At 45.7% G+C, this 11,105-nt stretch overlaps 28 non-coding genes across 28 annotated transcripts; 9 read left to right on the forward strand and 19 right to left on the reverse strand.

Annotated features, from left to right (window-relative positions):
- Nucleotides 1-315: 315 nt before the first annotated feature.
- trnap-ugg (transfer RNA proline (anticodon UGG)) lies at nt 316-387 on the reverse strand. The gene has a single exon. It is a non-coding gene; the product is annotated as a tRNA-Pro (tRNA).
- Nucleotides 388-489: 102 nt separating this feature from the next.
- Nucleotides 490-561, forward strand: trnap-agg (transfer RNA proline (anticodon AGG)). The gene has a single exon. It is a non-coding gene; the product is annotated as a tRNA-Pro (tRNA).
- Nucleotides 562-876: 315 nt separating this feature from the next.
- trnap-cgg (transfer RNA proline (anticodon CGG)) lies at nt 877-948 on the reverse strand. The gene has a single exon. It is a non-coding gene; the product is annotated as a tRNA-Pro (tRNA).
- Nucleotides 949-1,428: 480 nt separating this feature from the next.
- Nucleotides 1,429-1,500, reverse strand: trnap-ugg (transfer RNA proline (anticodon UGG)). The gene has a single exon. It is a non-coding gene; the product is annotated as a tRNA-Pro (tRNA).
- A 730-nt stretch (nt 1,501-2,230) lies between these two features.
- trnap-ugg (transfer RNA proline (anticodon UGG)) lies at nt 2,231-2,302 on the reverse strand. Its single transcript has one exon. It is a non-coding gene; the product is annotated as a tRNA-Pro (tRNA).
- A 102-nt stretch (nt 2,303-2,404) lies between these two features.
- trnap-agg (transfer RNA proline (anticodon AGG)) lies at nt 2,405-2,476 on the forward strand. Its single transcript has one exon. It is a non-coding gene; the product is annotated as a tRNA-Pro (tRNA).
- A 315-nt stretch (nt 2,477-2,791) lies between these two features.
- trnap-cgg (transfer RNA proline (anticodon CGG)) lies at nt 2,792-2,863 on the reverse strand. Its single transcript has one exon. It is a non-coding gene; the product is annotated as a tRNA-Pro (tRNA).
- A 480-nt stretch (nt 2,864-3,343) lies between these two features.
- trnap-ugg (transfer RNA proline (anticodon UGG)) lies at nt 3,344-3,415 on the reverse strand. Its single transcript has one exon. It is a non-coding gene; the product is annotated as a tRNA-Pro (tRNA).
- A 102-nt stretch (nt 3,416-3,517) lies between these two features.
- trnap-agg (transfer RNA proline (anticodon AGG)) lies at nt 3,518-3,589 on the forward strand. Its single transcript has one exon. It is a non-coding gene; the product is annotated as a tRNA-Pro (tRNA).
- A 315-nt stretch (nt 3,590-3,904) lies between these two features.
- On the reverse strand, nt 3,905-3,976 carry trnap-cgg (transfer RNA proline (anticodon CGG)). Its single transcript has one exon. It is a non-coding gene; the product is annotated as a tRNA-Pro (tRNA).
- A 480-nt stretch (nt 3,977-4,456) lies between these two features.
- trnap-ugg (transfer RNA proline (anticodon UGG)) lies at nt 4,457-4,528 on the reverse strand. The gene has a single exon. It is a non-coding gene; the product is annotated as a tRNA-Pro (tRNA).
- A 102-nt stretch (nt 4,529-4,630) lies between these two features.
- trnap-agg (transfer RNA proline (anticodon AGG)) lies at nt 4,631-4,702 on the forward strand. The gene has a single exon. It is a non-coding gene; the product is annotated as a tRNA-Pro (tRNA).
- Nucleotides 4,703-5,017: 315 nt separating this feature from the next.
- On the reverse strand, nt 5,018-5,089 carry trnap-cgg (transfer RNA proline (anticodon CGG)). Its single transcript has one exon. It is a non-coding gene; the product is annotated as a tRNA-Pro (tRNA).
- Nucleotides 5,090-5,569: 480 nt separating this feature from the next.
- Nucleotides 5,570-5,641, reverse strand: trnap-ugg (transfer RNA proline (anticodon UGG)). Its single transcript has one exon. It is a non-coding gene; the product is annotated as a tRNA-Pro (tRNA).
- Nucleotides 5,642-5,743: 102 nt separating this feature from the next.
- trnap-agg (transfer RNA proline (anticodon AGG)) lies at nt 5,744-5,815 on the forward strand. Its single transcript has one exon. It is a non-coding gene; the product is annotated as a tRNA-Pro (tRNA).
- A 315-nt stretch (nt 5,816-6,130) lies between these two features.
- On the reverse strand, nt 6,131-6,202 carry trnap-cgg (transfer RNA proline (anticodon CGG)). Its single transcript has one exon. It is a non-coding gene; the product is annotated as a tRNA-Pro (tRNA).
- Nucleotides 6,203-6,682: 480 nt separating this feature from the next.
- Nucleotides 6,683-6,754, reverse strand: trnap-ugg (transfer RNA proline (anticodon UGG)). Its single transcript has one exon. It is a non-coding gene; the product is annotated as a tRNA-Pro (tRNA).
- Nucleotides 6,755-7,484: 730 nt separating this feature from the next.
- On the reverse strand, nt 7,485-7,556 carry trnap-ugg (transfer RNA proline (anticodon UGG)). The gene has a single exon. It is a non-coding gene; the product is annotated as a tRNA-Pro (tRNA).
- A 102-nt stretch (nt 7,557-7,658) lies between these two features.
- Nucleotides 7,659-7,730, forward strand: trnap-agg (transfer RNA proline (anticodon AGG)). Its single transcript has one exon. It is a non-coding gene; the product is annotated as a tRNA-Pro (tRNA).
- A 315-nt stretch (nt 7,731-8,045) lies between these two features.
- On the reverse strand, nt 8,046-8,117 carry trnap-cgg (transfer RNA proline (anticodon CGG)). Its single transcript has one exon. It is a non-coding gene; the product is annotated as a tRNA-Pro (tRNA).
- A 480-nt stretch (nt 8,118-8,597) lies between these two features.
- trnap-ugg (transfer RNA proline (anticodon UGG)) lies at nt 8,598-8,669 on the reverse strand. The gene has a single exon. It is a non-coding gene; the product is annotated as a tRNA-Pro (tRNA).
- A 102-nt stretch (nt 8,670-8,771) lies between these two features.
- On the forward strand, nt 8,772-8,843 carry trnap-agg (transfer RNA proline (anticodon AGG)). Its single transcript has one exon. It is a non-coding gene; the product is annotated as a tRNA-Pro (tRNA).
- Nucleotides 8,844-9,158: 315 nt separating this feature from the next.
- trnap-cgg (transfer RNA proline (anticodon CGG)) lies at nt 9,159-9,230 on the reverse strand. The gene has a single exon. It is a non-coding gene; the product is annotated as a tRNA-Pro (tRNA).
- A 480-nt stretch (nt 9,231-9,710) lies between these two features.
- trnap-ugg (transfer RNA proline (anticodon UGG)) lies at nt 9,711-9,782 on the reverse strand. The gene has a single exon. It is a non-coding gene; the product is annotated as a tRNA-Pro (tRNA).
- Nucleotides 9,783-9,884: 102 nt separating this feature from the next.
- On the forward strand, nt 9,885-9,956 carry trnap-agg (transfer RNA proline (anticodon AGG)). Its single transcript has one exon. It is a non-coding gene; the product is annotated as a tRNA-Pro (tRNA).
- Nucleotides 9,957-10,271: 315 nt separating this feature from the next.
- trnap-cgg (transfer RNA proline (anticodon CGG)) lies at nt 10,272-10,343 on the reverse strand. The gene has a single exon. It is a non-coding gene; the product is annotated as a tRNA-Pro (tRNA).
- A 480-nt stretch (nt 10,344-10,823) lies between these two features.
- trnap-ugg (transfer RNA proline (anticodon UGG)) lies at nt 10,824-10,895 on the reverse strand. Its single transcript has one exon. It is a non-coding gene; the product is annotated as a tRNA-Pro (tRNA).
- A 102-nt stretch (nt 10,896-10,997) lies between these two features.
- Nucleotides 10,998-11,069, forward strand: trnap-agg (transfer RNA proline (anticodon AGG)). The gene has a single exon. It is a non-coding gene; the product is annotated as a tRNA-Pro (tRNA).
- The last annotated feature ends 36 nt before the right edge of the window (nt 11,070-11,105 follow it).

The following is an 11,105-nucleotide window of genomic DNA, read 5'->3' on the forward strand; positions in this document are numbered from 1 at the left end:
ACGAGCCCCTTTGAGCGCTTGTAGGTAGTGCACCCATTTGCTTAGAGAAAATATGTACATTTATTCTTAGTAGTTTGGCTGTGTGGGAAGTATCACCAAAGGGCTGTGTTCAGGGGGCTAACATAAGTGTGTGGAAGCACTCAAGATTGTGTCATTTTTTTGTTGATAGATATGAAATGTTTTTCTTTCTTTGCATTTCATGTGGCGACAGAACTTTCTCTTGTTCTCAACAGTAAATGGAAAAACCGCAGGATCATCGTCTCCAATCGTGAGTTTATTTTGTAAATCATTTCAGTTCTGTTACATTGGTTAATGGGGCTCGTCCGGGATTTGAACCCGGGACCTCTCGCACCCAAAGCGAGAATCATACCCCTAGACCAACGAGCCACACCTGTCAAAAAGGTGTGTGATTAGTGAGTGTAGGTGCAGCAATTTCATCAAGCCAACTAGCCCCAGACCCCCTTCTAGCGGAACATTCAACACATACGTGGCTCGTTGGTCTAGGAGTATGATTCTCGCTTAGGGTGCGAGAGGTCCCGGGTTCAAATCCCGGACGAGCCCCTGCGAACACTATGTATGTAACCTTGCAAATTGAATATGTATGGCATTTTCCACAATTGTCTGGGAAAACCATGGAAATATGTTACCAACAATCAGGTTTTATGCGGCAAAAGCAAGTTTGTGTCAAAGGAGCCATTTTGTTAATTCGCTTCTTTGTTGATGACTTGTAATTGAATTTCATACCACGCACGACATAATTTGAAAGAGTTCTGTGTCGGACTCGACAGTCCCTGCGGGGAAACTTTACCTACAAATCACGTTCCGAGAGTTCCTTCTGAAAATGTCTGCGTCTGCATTGCACGAAATTAATTTACTGGGCTTGTCCGGGATTTGAACCCGGGACCTCTCACACCCGAAGCGAGAATCATACCCCTAGACCAACAAGCCACCCGCTGACTCCACCCTGTCAGTTTGTGAGAGTAGGACCAGCTTTTTCATCAAGCCAACTAGCCTCAAATTGCCTTCCGAGTGGTAAATTTCAAGCGTGAGAGGCTTGTTGTTCTAGGGGTAGGATTCTTGCTTAGGGTGCGAGCCCCTGGGTTCAAGTCCTGGACGAGCCCCTTTGAGCGCTTGTAGGCAGTGCACCCATTTGCTTAGAGAAAATATGTACATTTATTCTTAGTAGTTTGGCTGTGTGGGAAGTATCACCAAAGGGCTGTGTTCAGGGGGCTAACATAAGTGTGTGGAAGCACTCAAGATTGTGTCATTTTTTTGCTGATAGATATGAAATGTTTTTCTTTCTTTGCATTTCATGTGGCGACAGAACTTTCTCTTGTTCTCAACAGTAAATGGAAAAACCGCAGGATCATCGTCTTCAATCGTGAGTTTATTTTGTAAATCATTTCAGTTCTGTTACATTGGTTAATGGGGCTCGTCCGGGATTTGAACCCGGGACCTCTCGCACCCAAAGCGAGAATCATACCCCTAGACCAACGAGCCACACCTGTCAAAAGGTTGTGTGATTAGTGAGTGTAGGTGCAGCAATTTCATCAAGCCAACTAGCCCCAGACCCCTTCTAGCGGAACATTCAACACATAAGTGGCTCGTACCTACAAATCACGTTCCGAGAGTTCCTTCTGAAAATGTCTGCGTCTGCATTGCACGAAATTAATTTACTGGGCTTGTCCAGGATTTGAACCCAGGACCTCTCACACCCAAAGCGAGAATCATACCCCTAGACCAACAAGCCACCCGCTGACTCCACCCTGTCAGTTTGTGAGAGTAGGACCAGCTTTTTCATCAAGCCAACTAGCCTCAAATTGCCTTCCGAGTGGTAAATTTCAAGCGTGAGAGGCTTGTTGTTCTAGGGGTAGGATTCTCGCTTAGGGTGCGAGCCTCTGGGTTCAAGTCCTGGACGAGCCCCTTTGAGCGCTTGTAGGCAGTGCACCCATTTGCTTAGAGAAAATATGTACATTTATTCTTAGTAGTTTGGCTGTGTGGGAAGTATCACCAAAGGGCTGTGTTCAGGGGGCTAACATAAGTGTGTGGAAGCACTCAAGATTGTGTCATTTTTTTGTTGATAGATATGAAATGTTTTTCTTTCTTTGCATTTCATGTGGCGACAGAACTTTCTCTTGTTCTCAACAGTAAATGGAAAAACCGCAGGATCATCGTCTCCAATCGTGAGTTTATTTTGTAAATCATTTCAGTTCTGTTACATTGGTTAATGGGGCTCGTCCGGGATTTGAACCCGGGACCTCTCGCACCCAAAGCGAGAATCATACCCCTAGACCAACGAGCCACACCTGTCAAAAAGGTGTGTGATTAGTGAGTGTAGGTGCAGCAATTTCATCAAGCCAACTAGCCCCAGACCCCCTTCTAGCGGAACATTCAACACATACGTGGCTCGTTGGTCTAGGAGTATGATTCTCGCTTAGGGTGCGAGAGGTCCCGGGTTCAAATCCTGGACGAGCCCCTGTGAACACTATGTATGTAACCTTGCAAATTGAATATGTATGGCATTTTCCACAATTGTCTGGGAAAACCATGGAAATATGTTACCAACAATCAGGTTTTATGCGGTAAAAGCAAGTTTGTGTCAAAGGAGCCATTTTGTTAATTCGCTTCTTTGTTGATGACTTGTAATTGAATTTCATACCACGCACGACATAATTTGAAAGAGTTCTGTGTCGGACTCGACAGTCCCTGCGGGGAAACTTTACCTACAAATCACGTTCCGAGAGTTCCTTCTGAAAATGTCTGCGTCTGCATTGCACGAAATTAATTTACTGGGCTTGTCCGGGATTTGAACCCGGGACCTCTCACACCCGAAGCGAGAATCATACCCCTAGACCAACAAGCCACCCGCTGACTCCACCCTGTCAGTTTGTGAGAGTAGGACCAGCTTTTTCATCAAGCCAACTAGCCTCAAATTGCCTTCCGAGTGGTAAATTTCAAGCGTGAGAGGCTTGTTGTTCTAGGGGTAGGATTCTCGCTTAGGGTGCGAGCCTCTGGGTTCAAGTCCTGGACGAGCCCCTTTGAGCGCTTGTAGGTAGTGCACCCATTTGCTTAGAGAAAATATGTACATTTATTCTTAGTAGTTTGGCTGTGTGGGAAGTATCACCAAAGGGCTGTGTTCAGGGGGCTAACATAAGTGTGTGGAAGCACTCAAGATTGTGTCATTTTTTTGCTGATAGATATGAAATGTTTTTCTTTCTTTGCATTTCATGTGGCGACAGAACTTTCTCTTGTTCTCAACAGTAAATGGAAAAACCGCAGGATCATCGTCTTCAATCGTGAGTTTATTTTGTAAATCATTTCAGTTCTGTTACATTGGTTAATGGGGCTCGTCCGGGATTTGAACCCGGGACCTCTCGCACCCAAAGCGAGAATCATACCCCTAGACCAACGAGCCACACCTGTCAAAAAGGTGTGTGATTAGTGAGTGTAGGTGCAGCGATTTCATCAAGCCAACTAGCCCCAGACCCCCTTCTAGCGGAACATTCAACACATACGTGGCTCGTTGGTCTAGGAGTATGATTCTCGCTTAGGGTGCGAGAGGTCCCGGGTTCAAATCCCGGACGAGCCCCTGCGAACACTATGTATGTAACCTTGCAAATTGAATATGTATGGCATTTTCCACAATTGTCTGGGAAAACCATGGAAATATGTTACCAACAATCAGGTTTTATGCGGCAAAAGCAAGTTTGTGTCAAAGGAGCCATTTTGTTAATTCGCTTCTTTGTTGATGACTTGTAATTGAATTTCATACCACGCACGACATAATTTGAAAGAGTTCTGTGTCGGACTCGACAGTCCCTGCGGGGAAACTTTACCTACAAATCACGTTCCGAGAGTTCCTTCTGAAAATGTCTGCGTCTGCATTGCACGAAATTAATTTACTGGGCTTGTCCGGGATTTGAACCCGGGACCTCTCACACCCGAAGCGAGAATCATACCCCTAGACCAACAAGCCACCCGCTGACTCCACCCTGTCAGTTTGTGAGAGTACGATCAGCTTTTTCATCAAGCCAACTAGCCTCAAATTGCCTTCCGAGTGGTAAATTTCAAGCGTGAGAGGCTTGTTGTTCTAGGGGTAGGATTCTTGCTTAGGTTGCGAGCCCCTGGGTTCAAGTCCTGGACGAGCCCCTTTGAGCGCTTGTAGGCAGTGCACCCATTTGCTTAGAGAAAATATGTACATTTATTCTTAGTAGTTTGGCTGTGTGGGAAGTATCACCAAAGGGCTGTGTTCAGGGGGCTAACATAAGTGTGTGGAAGCACTCAAGATTGTGTCATTTTTTTGTTGATAGATATGAAATGTTTTTCTTTCTTTGCATTTCATGTGGCGACAGAACTTTCTCTTGTTCTCAACAGTAAATGGAAAAACCGCAGGATCATCGTCTTCAATCGTGAGTTTATTTTGTAAATCATTTCAGTTCTGTTACATTGGTTAATGGGGCTCGTCCGGGATTTGAACCCGGGACCTCTCGCACCCAAAGCGAGAATCATACCCCTAGACCAACGAGCCACACCTGTCAAAAAGGTGTGTGATTAGTGAGTGTAGGTGCAGCGATTTCATCAAGCCAACTAGCCCCAGACCCCCTTCTAGCGGAACATTCAACACATACGTGGCTCGTTGGTCTAGGAGTATGATTCTCGCTTAGGGTGCGAGAGGTCCCGGGTTCAAATCCCGGACGAGCCCCTGCGAACACTATGTATGTAACCTTGCAAATTGAATATGTATGGCATTTTCCACAATTGTCTGGGAAAACCATGGAAATATGTTACCAACAATCAGGTTTTATGCGGCAAAAGCAAGTTTGTGTCAAAGGAGCCATTTTGTTAATTCGCTTCTTTGTTGATGACTTGTAATTGAATTTCATACCACGCACGACATAATTTGAAAGAGTTCTGTGTCGGACTCGACAGTCCCTGCGGGGAAACTTTACCTACAAATCACGTTCCGAGAGTTCCTTCTGAAAATGTCTGCGTCTGCATTGCACGAAATTAATTTACTGGGCTTGTCCGGGATTTGAACCCGGGACCTCTCACACCCGAAGCGAGAATCATACCCCTAGACCAACAAGCCACCCGCTGACTCCACCCTGTCAGTTTGTGAGAGTAGGACCAGCTTTTTCATCAAGCCAACTAGCCTCAAATTGCCTTCCGAGTGGTAAATTTCAAGCGTGAGAGGCTTGTTGTTCTAGGGGTAGGATTCTCGCTTAGGGTGCGAGCCTCTGGGTTCAAGTCCTGGACGAGCCCCTTTGAGCGCTTGTAGGCAGTGCACCCATTTGCTTAGAGAAAATATGTACATTTATTCTTAGTAGTTTGGCTGTGTGGGAAGTATCACCAAAGGGCTGTGTTCAGGGGGCTAACATAAGTGTGTGGAAGCACTCAAGATTGTGTCATTTTTTTGTTGATAGATATGAAATGTTTTTCTTTCTTTGCATTTCATGTGGCGACAGAACTTTCTCTTGTTCTCAACAGTAAATGGAAAAACCGCAGGATCATCGTCTCCAATCGTGAGTTTATTTTGTAAATCATTTCAGTTCTGTTACATTGGTTAATGGGGCTCGTCCGGGATTTGAACCCGGGACCTCTCGCACCCAAAGCGAGAATCATACCCCTAGACCAACGAGCCACACCTGTCAAAAAGGTGTGTGATTAGTGAGTGTAGGTGCAGCAATTTCATCAAGCCAACTAGCCCCAGACCCCCTTCTAGCGGAACATTCAACACATACGTGGCTCGTTGGTCTAGGAGTATGATTCTCGCTTAGGGTGCGAGAGGTCCCGGGTTCAAATCCTGGACGAGCCCCTGCGAACACTATGTATGTAACCTTGCAAATTGAATATGTATGGCATTTTCCACAATTGTCTGGGAAAACCATGGAAATATGTTACCAACAATCAGGTTTTATGCGGCAAAAGCAAGTTTGTGTCAAAGGAGCCATTTTGTTAATTCGCTTCTTTGTTGATGACTTGTAATTGAATTTCATACCACGCACGACATAATTTGAAAGAGTTCTGTGTCGGACTCGACAGTCCCTGCGGGGAAACTTTACCTACAAATCACGTTCCGAGAGTTCCTTCTGAAAATGTCTGCGTCTGCATTGCACGAAATTAATTTACTGGGCTTGTCCGGGATTTGAACCCGGGACCTCTCACACCCGAAGCGAGAATCATACCCCTAGACCAACAAGCCACCCGCTGACTCCACCCTGTCAGTTTGTGAGAGTAGGACCAGCTTTTTCATCAAGCCAACTAGCCTCAAATTGCCTTCCGAGTGGTAAATTTCAAGCGTGAGAGGCTTGTTGTTCTAGGGGTAGGATTCTTGCTTAGGGTGCGAGCCCCTGGGTTCAAGTCCTGGACGAGCCCCTTTGAGCGCTTGTAGGCAGTGCACCCATTTGCTTAGAGAAAATATGTACATTTATTCTTAGTAGTTTGGCTGTGTGGGAAGTATCACCAAAGGGCTGTGTTCAGGGGGCTAACATAAGTGTGTGGAAGCACTCAAGATTGTGTCATTTTTTTGCTGATAGATATGAAATGTTTTTCTTTCTTTGCATTTCATGTGGCGACAGAACTTTCTCTTGTTCTCAACAGTAAATGGAAAAACCGCAGGATCATCGTCTTCAATCGTGAGTTTATTTTGTAAATCATTTCAGTTCTGTTACATTGGTTAATGGGGCTCGTCCGGGATTTGAACCCGGGACCTCTCGCACCCAAAGCGAGAATCATACCCCTAGACCAACGAGCCACACCTGTCAAAAGGTTGTGTGATTAGTGAGTGTAGGTGCAGCAATTTCATCAAGCCAACTAGCCCCAGACCCCTTCTAGCGGAACATTCAACACATAAGTGGCTCGTACCTACAAATCACGTTCCGAGAGTTCCTTCTGAAAATGTCTGCGTCTGCATTGCACGAAATTAATTTACTGGGCTTGTCCAGGATTTGAACCCAGGACCTCTCACACCCAAAGCGAGAATCATACCCCTAGACCAACAAGCCACCCGCTGACTCCACCCTGTCAGTTTGTGAGAGTAGGACCAGCTTTTTCATCAAGCCAACTAGCCTCAAATTGCCTTCCGAGTGGTAAATTTCAAGCGTGAGAGGCTTGTTGTTCTAGGGGTAGGATTCTCGCTTAGGGTGCGAGCCTCTGGGTTCAAGTCCTGGACGAGCCCCTTTGAGCGCTTGTAGGCAGTGCACCCATTTGCTTAGAGAAAATATGTACATTTATTCTTAGTAGTTTGGCTGTGTGGGAAGTATCACCAAAGGGCTGTGTTCAGGGGGCTAACATAAGTGTGTGGAAGCACTCAAGATTGTGTCATTTTTTTGTTGATAGATATGAAATGTTTTTCTTTCTTTGCATTTCATGTGGCGACAGAACTTTCTCTTGTTCTCAACAGTAAATGGAAAAACCGCAGGATCATCGTCTCCAATCGTGAGTTTATTTTGTAAATCATTTCAGTTCTGTTACATTGGTTAATGGGGCTCGTCCGGGATTTGAACCCGGGACCTCTCGCACCCAAAGCGAGAATCATACCCCTAGACCAACGAGCCACACCTGTCAAAAAGGTGTGTGATTAGTGAGTGTAGGTGCAGCAATTTCATCAAGCCAACTAGCCCCAGACCCCCTTCTAGCGGAACATTCAACACATACGTGGCTCGTTGGTCTAGGAGTATGATTCTCGCTTAGGGTGCGAGAGGTCCCGGGTTCAAATCCTGGACGAGCCCCTGTGAACACTATGTATGTAACCTTGCAAATTGAATATGTATGGCATTTTCCACAATTGTCTGGGAAAACCATGGAAATATGTTACCAACAATCAGGTTTTATGCGGTAAAAGCAAGTTTGTGTCAAAGGAGCCATTTTGTTAATTCGCTTCTTTGTTGATGACTTGTAATTGAATTTCATACCACGCACGACATAATTTGAAAGAGTTCTGTGTCGGACTCGACAGTCCCTGCGGGGAAACTTTACCTACAAATCACGTTCCGAGAGTTCCTTCTGAAAATGTCTGCGTCTGCATTGCACGAAATTAATTTACTGGGCTTGTCCGGGATTTGAACCCGGGACCTCTCACACCCGAAGCGAGAATCATACCCCTAGACCAACAAGCCACCCGCTGACTCCACCCTGTCAGTTTGTGAGAGTAGGACCAGCTTTTTCATCAAGCCAACTAGCCTCAAATTGCCTTCCGAGTGGTAAATTTCAAGCGTGAGAGGCTTGTTGTTCTAGGGGTAGGATTCTCGCTTAGGGTGCGAGCCTCTGGGTTCAAGTCCTGGACGAGCCCCTTTGAGCGCTTGTAGGTAGTGCACCCATTTGCTTAGAGAAAATATGTACATTTATTCTTAGTAGTTTGGCTGTGTGGGAAGTATCACCAAAGGGCTGTGTTCAGGGGGCTAACATAAGTGTGTGGAAGCACTCAAGATTGTGTCATTTTTTTGCTGATAGATATGAAATGTTTTTCTTTCTTTGCATTTCATGTGGCGACAGAACTTTCTCTTGTTCTCAACAGTAAATGGAAAAACCGCAGGATCATCGTCTTCAATCGTGAGTTTATTTTGTAAATCATTTCAGTTCTGTTACATTGGTTAATGGGGCTCGTCCGGGATTTGAACCCGGGACCTCTCGCACCCAAAGCGAGAATCATACCCCTAGACCAACGAGCCACACCTGTCAAAAAGGTGTGTGATTAGTGAGTGTAGGTGCAGCGATTTCATCAAGCCAACTAGCCCCAGACCCCCTTCTAGCGGAACATTCAACACATACGTGGCTCGTTGGTCTAGGAGTATGATTCTCGCTTAGGGTGCGAGAGGTCCCGGGTTCAAATCCCGGACGAGCCCCTGCGAACACTATGTATGTAACCTTGCAAATTGAATATGTATGGCATTTTCCACAATTGTCTGGGAAAACCATGGAAATATGTTACCAACAATCAGGTTTTATGCGGCAAAAGCAAGTTTGTGTCAAAGGAGCCATTTTGTTAATTCGCTTCTTTGTTGATGACTTGTAATTGAATTTCATACCACGCACGACATAATTTGAAAGAGTTCTGTGTCGGACTCGACAGTCCCTGCGGGGAAACTTTACCTACAAATCACGTTCCGAGAGTTCCTTCTGAAAATGTCTGCGTCTGCATTGCACGAAATTAATTTACTGGGCTTGTCCGGGATTTGAACCCGGGACCTCTCACACCCGAAGCGAGAATCATACCCCTAGACCAACAAGCCACCCGCTGACTCCACCCTGTCAGTTTGTGAGAGTACGATCAGCTTTTTCATCAAGCCAACTAGCCTCAAATTGCCTTCCGAGTGGTAAATTTCAAGCGTGAGAGGCTTGTTGTTCTAGGGGTAGGATTCTTGCTTAGGTTGCGAGCCCCTGGGTTCAAGTCCTGGACGAGCCCCTTTGAGCGCTTGTAGGCAGTGCACCCATTTGCTTAGAGAAAATATGTACATTTATTCTTAGTAGTTTGGCTGTGTGGGAAGTATCACCAAAGGGCTGTGTTCAGGGGGCTAACATAAGTGTGTGGAAGCACTCAAGATTGTGTCATTTTTTTGTTGATAGATATGAAATGTTTTTCTTTCTTTGCATTTCATGTGGCGACAGAACTTTCTCTTGTTCTCAACAGTAAATGGAAAAACCGCAGGATCATCGTCTTCAATCGTGAGTTTATTTTGTAAATCATTTCAGTTCTGTTACATTGGTTAATGGGGCTCGTCCGGGATTTGAACCCGGGACCTCTCGCACCCAAAGCGAGAATCATACCCCTAGACCAACGAGCCACACCTGTCAAAAAGGTGTGTGATTAGTGAGTGTAGGTGCAGCGATTTCATCAAGCCAACTAGCCCCAGACCCCCTTCTAGCGGAACATTCAACACATACGTGGCTCGTTGGTCTAGGAGTATGATTCTCGCTTAGGGTGCGAGAGGTCCCGGGTTCAAATCCCGGACGAGCCCCTGCGAACACTATGTATGTAACCTTGCAAATTGAATATGTATGGCATTTTCCACAATTGTCTGGGAAAACCATGGAAATATGTTACCAACAATCAGGTTTTATGCGGCAAAAGCAAGTTTGTGTCAAAGGAGCCATTTTGTTAATTCGCTTCTTTGTTGATGACTTGTAATTGAATTTCATACCACGCACGACATAATTTGAAAGAGTTCTGTGTCGGACTCGACAGTCCCTGCGGGGAAACTTTACCTACAAATCACGTTCCGAGAGTTCCTTCTGAAAATGTCTGCGTCTGCATTGCACGAAATTAATTTACTGGGCTTGTCCGGGATTTGAACCCGGGACCTCTCACACCCGAAGCGAGAATCATACCCCTAGACCAACAAGCCACCCGCTGACTCCACCCTGTCAGTTTGTGAGAGTAGGACCAGCTTTTTCATCAAGCCAACTAGCCTCAAATTGCCTTCCGAGTGGTAAATTTCAAGCGTGAGAGGCTTGTTGTTCTAGGGGTAGGATTCTCGCTTAGGGTGCGAGCCTCTGGGTTCAAGTCCTGGACGAGCCCCTTTGAGCGCTTGTAGGCAGTGCACCCATTTGCTTAGAGAAAATATGTACATTTATTCTTAGTAGTTTGGCTGTGTGGGAAGTATCACCAAAGGGCTGTGTTCAGGGGGCTAACATAAGTGTGTGGAAGCACTCAAGATTGTGTCATTTTTTTGTTGATAGATATGAAATGTTTTTCTTTCTTTGCATTTCATGTGGCGACAGAACTTTCTCTTGTTCTCAACAGTAAATGGAAAAACCGCAGGATCATCGTCTCCAATCGTGAGTTTATTTTGTAAATCATTTCAGTTCTGTTACATTGGTTAATGGGGCTCGTCCGGGATTTGAACCCGGGACCTCTCGCACCCAAAGCGAGAATCATACCCCTAGACCAACGAGCCACACCTGTCAAAAAGGTGTGTGATTAGTGAGTGTAGGTGCAGCAATTTCATCAAGCCAACTAGCCCCAGACCCCCTTCTAGCGGAACATTCAACACATACGTGGCTCGTTGGTCTAGGAGTATGATTCTCGCTTAGGGTGCGAGAGGTCCCGGGTTCAAATCCTGGACGAGCCCCTGCGAACACTATGTATGTAACCTTGCAAATTGAAT

Source organism: Poecilia mexicana, unplaced genomic scaffold (genome assembly GCF_051168715.1).
Source record: "Poecilia mexicana isolate PSO_F unplaced genomic scaffold, ASM5116871v1 scaffold_10, whole genome shotgun sequence".
Classification (NCBI taxonomy): Eukaryota; Metazoa; Chordata; class Actinopteri; order Cyprinodontiformes; family Poeciliidae; genus Poecilia; species Poecilia mexicana.